Genomic DNA, 12,885 nt, shown 5'->3' with positions numbered 1-12,885 from the left:
AGTATTCGTCGTTGTGATATTGACTTCATCGGCGTAAGTACTCGTCGTCGTCATGCCGTCTTGGTCGGCGTTAACATTCGTCGTCGTCATATTGTCTTCATATGGAGCGTGTAGGGTATTTTGGGCGCCTCGATACAAGACAACCTTCCTCCCGGAGGTCGCTGCCGTTAGCTTACCCGGTGCGGACTAGGGGAACAACCAGCCCTGCCGACGTCAGTGGTGAAAGTCTGGCGGTTTGGCGAAGTGTAATGCACAGGTAATGGGGACTACAAGTGACGACGTGGTAAATCTGGTTGACGGGGTGACAGCTGATCACTGTTCGGGGCGCAACGGTCATCGAAGTGCAGAGAAGCGGCAGGCAAAAGGGAGCCGGTTCCAGCATCTGGATGGGGGCAGTAACGGGCAATGTGACCTGGTTCGCCGCAATTGAAGCAGAGTGGTCGACTGTCGGCTGCGCGCAACAAGGTGAACTGGAGGTCGTCTCACAGACTCCTGTTGCCACCACGGCACGGGAACGGGTAGTGACTGAAATGGCGTTACCGGCGGCGAAGGGGGAGGATGTTGGACCATGTCGGCATAGGCCGGTGGATCTGTTGCTGGACATGTTGCTGGACATGGGGCTTCACTTTTCACTTTTATTTCCTTAAAAACCCCTCAGTGGGGGTATTACATAAGGGATTGGGTTTACAAATGTTCATTTTAATTAGTGGCCACATGAGTTCAATGAAGAATATTAGTAATAAGCTCATCATTAAACGTCGTTGAACAGGTGATTTCGGATGTGTGACGGGGCAGGCCGTTCCAGTCGGTTGATGATCGGCAAAAGAAGGATGCAGAGAAGGTTGTAGTTCGGCTGCGTGGACGGGTTACTTGCAAGGAATGCCCTGTATGCAGGGAATGGCGAGGGGGTGGGGCCAACACATATGGTGCATGATGGAGCAAACTGTAATAAAACTTGTGAAAGAGGATTAACGAATCAATGCGATGCCGGGATGATAGCGTGTTTAAGGCGGACTGTGCTTTTAGTAGTGATACGCTAGTGTTGTAAGAATACGAAGAATGAATGAATCTTGCCGCATGATTCTGAATTCTTTCAAGTGCATTGATGAGATAAGTTTGATCTGGTGACCAGATTGGGGATGCGTATTCAATTTTCGGACGTAGGAGCGTCTTGAATGCATGTAGTTTGACGTGTTGCGGTGCATGACGCAGATGGCGTTTTAGGAATCCCAGTGTTTGGTTAGCGTCCTTGGCCGAACAGTCGGTCTCAAGCTCGCCAAATGGTACGAAAGTGTGACCGATGTGATTGGCGCCCATGCGGCGACTACGTGCGCCCAACACAGACACCGTCTCGGATCGCTATCCATTCCCTCACATGGGCGTTACATGAGCAGACCAGTCTAAGTCGTATGAAAGGGTGACGCCGAGGTATTTACATGTGTTCACTTTTTCTAAGGTAGTATTAGTTATATTATACGGTGAGTATAAGGGCTGATGGCGGCGAGTGAAGCACATTACTTTACATTTATTGGCGTTAAGGGTCATTAACCAGTCGTTGAACCAGTTTTGGACTTTGTTAAGGTCATTTTGCAAAATACTGTGTTCATAGTCGTTAGTAATTGTGCGGTAGATAACACAATCGTCAGCGAACATACGGATTTGAGAGGAAACATTAAGGGGAAGGTCGTTAATATAAATAAGAAAAAGTAGGGGGCCTAGAACGCTACCTTGTGGGTCGCCAGATGTTACAGGGAGGGTTGCGGAGGTGCAATTGTTGACATCTACTGACTGTGATCGATTAGTGAGAAATTTAATAACCAAATTTAAGATTTCAGGGTGCAGGTTCAGCTGGGAGAGCTTGAGTATTAGGCGTTGGTGAGGTAACTTGTCCAATGCTTTAACATAATCCAGAAAAATGGCATCGATTTGGGTGTTAGCATAGAGATTAACGTGTAAGTCATGGACGAACACAGCAAGTTGCGTTTCGCACGAGAGACCCTTACGAAAACCATGTTGGGATGGGTGAAATAAGTTGTTCGTGCCTAGGAAGTGCATAATTTGGGTGAAAATGACGTGCTCCATTATCTTGCAGGGTACGCTGGTTAGGGAAATAGGTCTATAGTTACGAGGTGAGTTTTTATTACCTGATTTGTAGATTGGAACGACCTGCCCTTTCTTCCATGTGACGGAGATGCTACAGGAGGATAAAGACTGTGAGAAGAATAATGTAAAGTACGACGAGCAGATGAGTTTAGTATTTTTTAACCGTTTAGAGTAGATGTCATCCGCTCCCTATAAAGATGAGAGTTTTAGCCTTTCAATTATTGCCGTTATGCCATGTTCAGTAAATTCGTTGGGTGCATAACAGATTGCACAGGTGACGGTGGTATAGGTAACAGAACATCAGGTTCAGTGGCGAATACAGATGAAAACGCGCGGTTGAATGCATCAGCACACTCTTCTTCGGGGATTACTATATCGTTGTGGTCGGTGATAGTGATAGCATCCGGTGGCTTGAGGTTTAGAAATTTGCGAGAATTTCTGGGGGTTAGTGTTTAGTACTCGAGGCAACGTGGGGGGGTCATGGAAAAAGGAGTGTTTTTCGCGGCGTATAGCTGAGAGATAAACTTTGTCTGCCTGGAAATATTTGTCCCAGGCCACAGCACAATTGATTTGCTTTGCCGACCGGAAAAAATCGTTTTTTTTCCTGTTTTCTAAGGTTGATAATTTTTTGTGAACCAAGGTTTATTTCTGTTAGTCGGTACTGAAACAACTGGAATGTGGTTATTAGCAAGGTCGGTGATCTTTTGTTGGAAGATCGACCAATTTGCTTGAAGTGTGCGGTTGTGGAATTCATCACTGAAAGTGGGGTAGAAGGACATAAGTTCGTTGTTAGCGGCTTCGTAGTTGCCTTTGCCGTATAGGCGTATTATTTTATTCCATGATTCTCGTTTTGGAAAGGTAAATTTAAAGACAGTGTGGATTACTTTATGGTCGCTAATTGCCGGGAGATAAGATATCGAAGATAGGCTAGACGGATTGTTAGTTAATATGAGATCTACAATGTTGGCCGAGTCATTCATTACGCGTGTTGGTTCTAAGACTAGCTGGGTTAAGTTGAAATTAAAGCAGACTGCGAGGAAATTATTTTCGGTTGTACTATGCGACGAAGGTGGATAGCTATCCCAATTGATATTAGGGAAGTTAAAGTCTGCAAGGAGTAAAATCTGAGCGTGATCGAGTGTATTTTTTTCATTATTGCATCTAGGATGCAGTTGAGCTTCTCAGTAAAGCTAGCTTCTGCTCGCAGGGGGCGGCAGCGAACGCTAAGTAAAATATTTTGCGGGGTTGCACGAAAGTGTAGCCATAATATTTCAAGGTCACTTCTGTTGTGAACAACGGAGCAGGGTATCGTATTACTAACGGCGATGACCACCCCGCCGCCTCTAGAGCGCTGGCGATCGTGACGGAAAACGTGGAAACTAGGTAGGTCATCCATGACCTCCGCGTCGGATACGTCAGCCGTTAGCCAGGTTTCGGTAAGTATCGACGAGTTCCATCCAGATGATAAGACCAGATTAGATACAACGTCACGTTTGGAAAGGAAGCTACGTATGCTAGAATATATTGCTGAAATAGTACTGTTAGGGTGAGTTGTCGTTATCGAACGGTGTGTTGTATGACGCTGATGCAGCGATTGCTATTGGATTTCTTTTACACATTTTGTAGTTTCGTCGTACATGTACTTAGCAGATTCTATAAACAGAGTTTTGTAACGTAATGAAAATGCAGCTGACTTGGTCCTAGCAAAAGCCAAAAGATGTTTCCGGCCATTTTGCACAGTACGAGAGTAGTCTTCGCGAATGCTATAGTTAGTCTCTTTCAACTTTTTCTTTGGTTTTATAAAAAAGAAATTTTACTATTATAGGACGGTCGCGGTTATCAGAATGGCGGCCGAGATGATGCGCACGTTCAATCTCCTCAGGATTCACGGTCATGTTCAATTGGTCTGCGCAAAGCCGAATGATTTTTTTTCCTCTGCCTGAGCGGCGGATTCAGACGCACTTGGTTCGGGGATACCGAAGAAAATAAGGTTGTTGCGGCGGGCTCAGTTTTCTGCGTCATCGATGCGCGCTTCTATATCGGAGAATGCCCGTGTCGTCACGGCCGCAGAAGTCTTAAAAGTTTCAACCTGCCGCTGCAGGTCCTCAATGTGTTTACAGTAGCTCTCGACGGCATGCATGCTTCGGTTTAGTTCGGAAATCGAATTGTTAGTCTCGACTAGTTCGCTTTTTAAACCTTTAATCTCGTTAATTAACTGTTATTTCCCAGCGGACAGTTTCTTTAGTTCAGTTAGTAAAGTAGAGTCAGGACCGGGGTTAGTTTCTATGTCGCCTGACAGTAGCAGCAAAGAGCGCGAGACATGAATACAATTCATTGCGATGGCAAACAGACACTGGGGCTCGGCAGCAGTACCAGAACATAGTCGCTAGATTCCTTAGCGTAAAGATTATAACACTGAATAACCTGCATAATAAACAGCAGCAGTTTATTGGACTGTATCGTGGCACAGCCACCGAGCCCACAGGTTGGCGCGTAAAGGCGTTGGTCTTTTATAGGTGATCTGCCAGATGTTGCTGACGCAGGCAGCTCCCTGGTGATAGGGTTGATCACGCTCGTGGCTAGCGTGACTTGGCGATAGACAGCAGAGGCACGGCCAAGGCACGGTTCCAGGCAGATTAAAGTTGCGTGTGGGACAGCCGAGATGGTAGCGGGGAGAGCTGCGCCGATCAGTGCGATGATGAGCACCTCCATATTAAACAGCAGCAGTTTAGCGGACTGTATCGTGGCACAGCCACCGAGCCCACCCACGCTGGTGAGGAGAACGCTTGCATTAACTCCTGACGCACGACTTTGGCAACAGAAACGACCGGTGATTCTGCAGGAGGAATGCCCAGCGCTCGCAGCTCTTCACTCAGGATTTCTCGAATCATGTCCCGTAAAGAAGTGTGGTTAATAATCTTAGCTGCGGAGCTGAGTGGCGTGTTGTTGGCCTGGCGGTCCAAGTGGCGGCAATGGTGCTGGAGCACCTGCTCGATGACAGTCGCTTCCTTGATGAATTTGTCGACGGTTGTTGGCGGGTTTCCTACAAGACCGGCAAGACTGGTTCCTTAACTTCCCGTATCAGATGACGCACTTTCTTTGCCTCGGTCATATCGGGGTCAGCTCGGCGAAATAGACGGGCCATATCTTCCGCATACATGGCGACGGTTTCGTTGGGTTTCTGTACCCGAGCCTCAATAAGTTGTTGCACGCAATCGCGCCTGTCCGAGCTCGAGAATGTATCCAGGAGCTGACGACGAAAATTGCTCTACGTTTGGAAGTTTGGTTCCCTGTTCGTATACCATGTACGAGCGCTGTTTTTTAGCATCGGCGAGCTTTTGTTGGTCGTTCTAGCGATTTACCAGAGCGACGTGTTTGTACTGGTCAAGCCAGTCCTCGACATCTTCAAAAGCATCGCCGTGGAATATTTCCGAGACGCGAGGGTGTTCAAGAGACACCTGGGAAAAGGCTAGCCACTGTTTGTGAAGGAGGAAGAAGCGCCGCTGATGTAGCCATGCTTGTGGGAGCGGGATCGAATCCCGACCACGGCGGCCGCATTTCGATGGGGGCGAAATGCGAAAACACCCGTGTGCTTAGATTTAGGTGCACGTTAAAGAAGCCCAGGTGGGCAAAATTTCCGGAGTCCTCCACTACGGCGTGCCTCATAATCAGAAAGTGGTTTTGGCACGTAAAACCCCAAATATTATTATTATTATGCTTGTGGGAGTCGCAACAGGAGTGACGTCCGGGCTCAGGCCGAGCAGGCGCCGACTGAAACGGTGCACTCGATTCGCTACGAGAGGTGGAGCTTAGGAACTGGCTGTAAGATTCCTAATAGGGGTTGTCCGCATGGGGTTGAGGCTCCAGCAGCTACGCCACTGTTGCAACTTCAACAGGTCGTATTGCAGGAGGCACAATAGCAGGGGTGCTATGCAGGATGCGCCGAGTTTGGCGAAACTCGGGATCTTCACGAGCTCTGGCGACACCCCAAGATGAAAGCACAAATGGTACCGAGACACAGTTTATCTTTCGACAAGCCTCCAGTTTCATTGGTTTATCTAGATTCACTCTAGTTGGCTATCATTCCTTGGGCGTTGCCTTCTGGGCGGTCGACAAACTGGGGCTCACGTGATCATACCGTCGGTGCATGGTCGCGCCTTCTTTCACTTGTTTGTCGTTCCACCGAGTGCATTACACGCACAAGCGAGTTATAAAACAAATGCATTTAATACAATATTATTAGTTAGTTTGACGTGGTTTAAAAGCATTTTAAAGCTTACAAGATGTACACTGAATGTGTATTCAACTAATTTGTAATTTAGTACGCTTCGCATTATACCACGAGGGAACGCTGTGGTGGCGTCATCACATACATTCATCGGGCGAGCATGGCGGCTAAACATCGAAGAGGCCCAGTGTAAACAAACTCATACAACGAGCTTGCAGTGCGCAACGTAGTGATCAGGCTCGACAATGACCACTATTTCTTGGATAGTTCTGTTCCTCCGTGAGCAATCTTTCCGTGCACCCCGAAAGACTGCGAATAGCTTAGGCGATTTTACAGATCGCAACGCGTACCTACTGTTCACGGCACAATCCTGAACAAACAACTTATCCGGTGCTGCTTCTGTGAGTGCGCTGAGTTCCTCCACTCTGCGTGAGTGCGAGCGTCACGAATATTGCATAGTGTGTGCAAAAGGAAGACAGCCGATATAGCTACGATGTGACAAGGAGGTGGTGCCGACGATGGATCTCGCAACCAACACAGTGACGGAGGCATCGACAAACTGCAGATAAGTATATTTCTACTGTTTCATATTTAGCATAATAATAGTGCACGGATTAAGTCACTTTCGTAGTAACGAACTAAATGTCCAGCAGTTTAAAAAAAGCATTGAGAGCCAATGAGTGTTTGTGCTTTTACATGTACGTGGGCCCGCGAAAATATGGAAAAGATAAAGGTAACCTTCACTAACTTAGTGATACAACAGACATTCATCAGTGGCATTCAGCCCGCAGAATCTATGGAAGAGTATCTTTATCCAGGCAAAATATCAATAGCAGGTACTGATATAAAGCAGGAAACTTACACAAAAATTTCATGGGTTGAACAGCACATGGGAGGCATTCCCGAATCGTGATCGCCACGTTACCGATATCCTTGAAAAATGTTTAGAATCGTTGCGTTCTACCGGTTATGCAATATGGGACACAAACCTGGAGGTTAACAAAGAAACTTGAGAAGTCGAGGACTGTGCAGAAAGCGAAGTAACAAAAATAGTTGGAGATAGCATTAAGGCAGGAAGACAGTGGCGTAGTAAACCATGGCAACTGATATGCTAGTTGAGATTAAGAAAAAAAATGGAATCGGTAGGCAGGCCATGCACGTCTTCAATCACTTGTTGCCAATTTATAACAGGTGATTACATAAGCATGACAGAATGGATGTCAAGGAGAGACAACTGCAGCTGAGGATGGTAGAAAATTACGTAATGGGACAAAAATGATGTTTGTATGCATAGGATGCAATCAGCTCGCATAAGACGGGATTGTAGGGAGCGCCATTGATTTTGCAGCGAACAAAAATAGGTTTGTGGTGCTGACAGTAGAGACTCGTGAAAGTTCGAGGACACCTCAGCTGTTGGCACACTAATAAACATTACAATTGGCTCTAAAAAAAACAACCCATTATGAAAAATAAAGCAATGTTGTCCCGACAAAGTGTTTTATTATGCATACACTAAAGGCCTCCACAGTTAAGGGCAGTTAGTACCAATAGTGCAATGAGCATTTTTATTTGTAAATAATGATTTATATGCGGCTGATTCATTCCAACAATCAACTTTTTTTGCAGCAAAACATTCTGCTGCTGGAGGCACTCAACCACCTGGTGGCAGTGGGCGAGCGCCAGGCACAGGCTCTTGAGAGTGTGGCAAGGTCCAGAGGGCTGCTCTGCAACAGTAGGATCAGTGCACTCACTGCTTTCCAGTCGAGCCCCAGAACACACCTTATAAAGGAGCTTTCACTTTATTATTTTGTTTATTATTCAAGAACATGAATAAAATTATTGCAGTAAACATTGTGCTGTGCATATTGGGACACTTGTAACATGCACTTGATGTCTCTTGAAAATCGGCGAACACTTAAGAACCTGGACTGTGTAAATGAAAAAGACACTAATGCAGCATATACGTCATTGTACTGTTTGTTCTTTCTATGTGCAAGAATACAGTGGGTGTTGATCAGCCACAAGATGAACGGTGTGTGTATTTCGCAATGAAACGACAGGAAACGGCATGACCTTAATTATGCTATCACCTATAGACTGCACATGAATGCAACACTCCCCAATTTAAACGTGCCATTACATGCATGTTCGATACCACATATTCTTTAACAATGTCATATATTTGCATATACTAATTTTCACATAGCTTAAGCCCATGCATAGCTCACTTGTGATGTATCCATTTCATAGGCCAAATAATTGTACACTTTGCCCTTTTGTGTTGTATGAAAAGCGGCATCCTCTAGTCGGATACAACTTCACAAGACAGGAGAGGCCCCACCCAGATGACCAAAGCGCAGCAGCCGATTGCCTCCACGTCTAAAGAAATAGTCCCTCTCCAATGAGCGGGTATTAGTGCGTCCAGCGGCACGACGTCAGTGTAGAGTGTGTGCCCATTGGTGCAGGCTTGTGTTCACCTGCCGTTGAAGAGCAGATTCTGCGGCCTCCTAAAGTTGTATCCGACTATACAATCACCTGCCTTGCACTGGTTGCATAGACTTTAGCAACTTGATAGCACACAATGATCAGGAACAGAAATCTATAAAGGCACCCAAGTAAAGCTGGCTGGCCACACTTCCATTATGAGGGGCTGTAAACAGTTCTCGCCAAATATTCCCATGACATCCTTGAAAAAGAGGTGGTGTTTGGCACTTTAGAATCAAAAACAGATTACAGTGAATGTTGTGTACCTCATTAAAACAAACTGAGCTTGGTTATCTGCACAGCATGTAATGAAAGCATGTGCTTCACATAGGAAACAAAGTGCTCTGTCCAGAACAATTGTCGAGTTTGCTGTAGCACCTATTATGTCATTAGTGTCAACATACAAATTTTCAAAGGCCATTCATTTCACCATTATTTTTGTATGTTGGTTCTATCAAATAGTGCTTGTATTACATGAGTAGGTGGATTTGAAAGCAAAGCTTTGTTTGCAAACCTTCAGACTTCCATAATTGTGTGGCAAGGCACTGGCATGGTGTCGAATAGCTCACACTTCCTCGGTCCTGCACCAAAGAGGCCCAATGCTCTATTTGAAGTTGGATCGCACAACAATTCGACGGCACACAAAGAAGTGTAACACACACAGCGGAGCGTTCTGCTGTGTGTATTTCTCTTTTTTGTGTCCCATCGAATTGTGGTGAAATTCAGCTTCAAGCTTCTATACCGATACAACGAGTCTTCAACCTCACCAATGACCTAGTTATTAAGCCACAATGGCGCACATCTTTGAAATGTCCCAACACGAATTAGCTCTCCAACAAATCACCACAAGCATAAAATTTTGCTGTACAGGTGTTTGCACGTGGCATATTCTGTACCACTAAACTCGCAAGAATCAAAGGGGCAAGCATTAACCAGCCTTACTGCTGCCATTACCATCATCATCATGACACCAATAGAAAGACAGTGCTGCGTTTCAGTAAAGGGAGTGCCGGAGGGAAAGGCGTGATAGCGAGGCTTGAGGCTCACAATAAAAATAGCATTTACAAGACATGTTCAATGCCAAAATATGCTGCATATTGCTCATCCTACTTCGGCATTGCGGCAAGCTTTTACACGTTTGAGCATGTCACAGTTTGTGTAATCATTGCTCTAAAGCTGTACAAAATGTCTATTCGCTCTGCAATCTTTATTTTTATCATGGTGGGTTAAAGACCCACTTTTCATTGGCATCTGCACCACATTTCTCCCGATATGTAATTTTGCCTTGGTGGTTCACGACATCTTCACGCACACTGAGTTCTGCAGAGCATTGGATCTGCATTGTTCTACTGCTGAAGAATTAGAGCCCCATTATGAGACGAAAATATACGATTTGTCCATGCAGAATAACGCTGACCCCCCCCCCCCCAAAAAAAAAAGAAAATACACTGAACCACTGGCACATGCACCAACAGTGAACACAGCAAACACTCCGAAGTATTTTCTTCATGCAAGCCAGCACACGAAGATTCTCAATGCATTTTCATTTTGCCATAAATGCATAGGCACAACAGGCTTGGCGCGACATCCGCATCTCGCACTGCAACGAACTGTGCAATGCCTTGCTGTTTCATAGTGCGGCCGATACATGACGCATGACCAAAATTCAGAATTATGCATACTAAGTAATTTGTGCTACGTACTAAGTAATCTCATAAAGAACCCCAAGTTCTTTGTGAGATTAGCATTCACAGGGTACTTCACACAATTTGTGATATCCATTTATCTATTTATACTTCATTAACCTCCTTCCCCAAAAAGTGAGCCATATGGAAGGCACCCTGATAGACAAGTAGAACAATCGGTAAAAAGTCAGCAACCAGCGAAAAAGTCAGTATCATAGGCTGCCGCATGTGTGACGTCGGTAACACAAAATTTAAGTCGGCTACACAGAAGTGACAAATTTGGCAATATGGTGCGTCTACACATTGCTTCAATGCTAATCACAGTAACGCTGACATTGAAGGCACCTTAATTCCTACGTACGTTCCGTCGACATACCCGACTACGTTCGTAATGTTTCCGCGAAGTAAGAAGCGTTCTTTTATAAATGCCCGCTCAGCCGCAGTCTTCGGGAAAGCCAGCCACCGCTTCCGCACTGCCGCATCAATAAGCGCATCAGACATCTCTGAGACAGAGGCTCACAGTAGTTTGATGACGTCCAATGTAACGCTCGGCGCCGACGCTTCCCTGAAAACTCCCAGTCCCGCGGAAACGGAGGGCGCAGAGGACTTGCTATTCAACGGTGAGCGAATGAAGCCCGTCACGCTGTCTCCACAGACGAGGGTCTTCGCCTAGCTCGTCACACAGCCAGCACACTGATGTCTTCGACAGGCCAAAATGACGCTGAAACTCCACGGCGGTCATGTACGCGAACGGGTCCAGACGGTCATACTGACGCTTGCTGCCGCTGGCTGCAATAACACAGGCTGCTGCTGCCGCCGCCATATTCCCGAGTTGAACTCGGAGGGGGTTTCGCGATGTACGAGTTTAGCACGAGTTCGCCTGTCAATCAAAGCCAGAGGTCACGCCCCGCGCGAGGCACGTAACTCTTGTGCGCGCACCCACCACGGTTGGGCCACGCCCAACTTATCTTTCGGCAACAGCGACGCGGTGCCGAGCTGAGAGGCAGCAACAATATTCACCACCGACATAAAACACGCACAACACACTGTCATCGGTGATGTACTGCGCACTACTATCAAAAACAAAGCGTTGACTGTCGCTGGCTTATGCATATATCTTCTCGGGCTGAGAGGGCCACAGAGCACGGTTTCATTGCCTGCATTGTGGCGACGTAGCGCACAGTAAATAATTATCGGCACGCAACTGTAGCTGCTTGCAAGTGGTCGATGTGCCGAGGGTGACGACGATGCTGAGGAGTGCGTATCGCAGCAGTCGTTTGAGATGGCTGCTCTGTCATCGGTGATGTATCGGAGCCACAACGTCGTAAACACGATCAGCGTCCGAGAATCGCTCGCTCTTCTAGACCCAGTGCAATGGCATTTCTTCATCACAAGCACTGCGCACACAACAGTTCCAACGCGTTCCTCAGTTCGAAGTCTCATTTCATAACCGCACACAAGAGCCCTCGCCTGCCAAAATGCGATTGCTGCGGTGTCGTTACGATATCCTTCTGCGATCGCTGCTGGCTCCAGCATAAGTAATCCGCAAGCACCTTGGTGCGCACAAAACACTCAAATACTGCGTACATGCGCTCAGAGGCACTGTCACTGGGCCAGCGATGACAAGCGATGAATTGTGTCGATGGGAAGCACGCACTTCGCAATGCATCGCCGAGGCTTCGCGCACAAAGATAAACTGGTACATTTTCACTAAACTGCGTCACTACGGGCACTACGGACCGCCATTTTGCATCGACAGCCGTTGCTCCCGTATTTATGACTAGTGTGTCGTTTTTAGTTGGTAAAGTGGAGGCCTTAAGGCGCCTGCGATGAACAGCCGTACCGCGGCGCTGCGTTTCTATTCCTGGCGTTTCTATTCTATCACTGGGCCTCTTCGATTTTCGGAGTTCTGGCAGCCCGCTGGCAGCCAGATGGCAGCCAGCTAGTTCCGGTTCTGACAGGAAGTCACATGGGCTGGGATCCCAAGACAACCCGAACCTGCCCGAAGTTTGCAAAATCGAACGCCGGTACAGCTGGCCAAATGTAAACATGCTAGCAGCATGGCAGCGCCCGTCGAGGCCGGCGCGCGCTCGGCGTAGTCGGCCCATTTATGCGTTGCCAGCTTGAAAATATATTGTTGCATTCAGGGATACGATCACTTTCGCGCGACTCGGCGCAGGACGCGTACTCGGCCAACCTCGCTTAATTGCGCAGCGCAGCATATGGCCTCCGACGCGGCGGATGACAAGGTGCGAAATCGTGATTGTATACTCGAAAGCGATAGCTGGAGGATCCCTGCTCGCAGCGATCACGTCGACCACCGGCGACATTGATGAGTTGGCGTTGTGTCATCACAAGACATGAAAAAGCAGGTTATCGGGTACG

The 12,885-nt window shown here is 47.0% G+C and overlaps 1 protein-coding gene across 1 annotated transcript in view; it reads left to right on the top strand.

The window, feature by feature from the left end:
- The window catches only part of LOC142574444 (uncharacterized), a 103,926-nt gene that overhangs the window by 31,635 nt on the left and 59,406 nt on the right, over positions 1-12,885 (top strand). The window lies entirely within an intron of this gene.

Source organism: Dermacentor variabilis, chromosome 3, assembly GCF_050947875.1.
Source record: "Dermacentor variabilis isolate Ectoservices chromosome 3, ASM5094787v1, whole genome shotgun sequence".
NCBI classification, from domain to species: domain Eukaryota; kingdom Metazoa; phylum Arthropoda; class Arachnida; order Ixodida; family Ixodidae; genus Dermacentor; species Dermacentor variabilis.
This window is presented reverse-complemented; position numbering and strand designations above follow the sequence as displayed.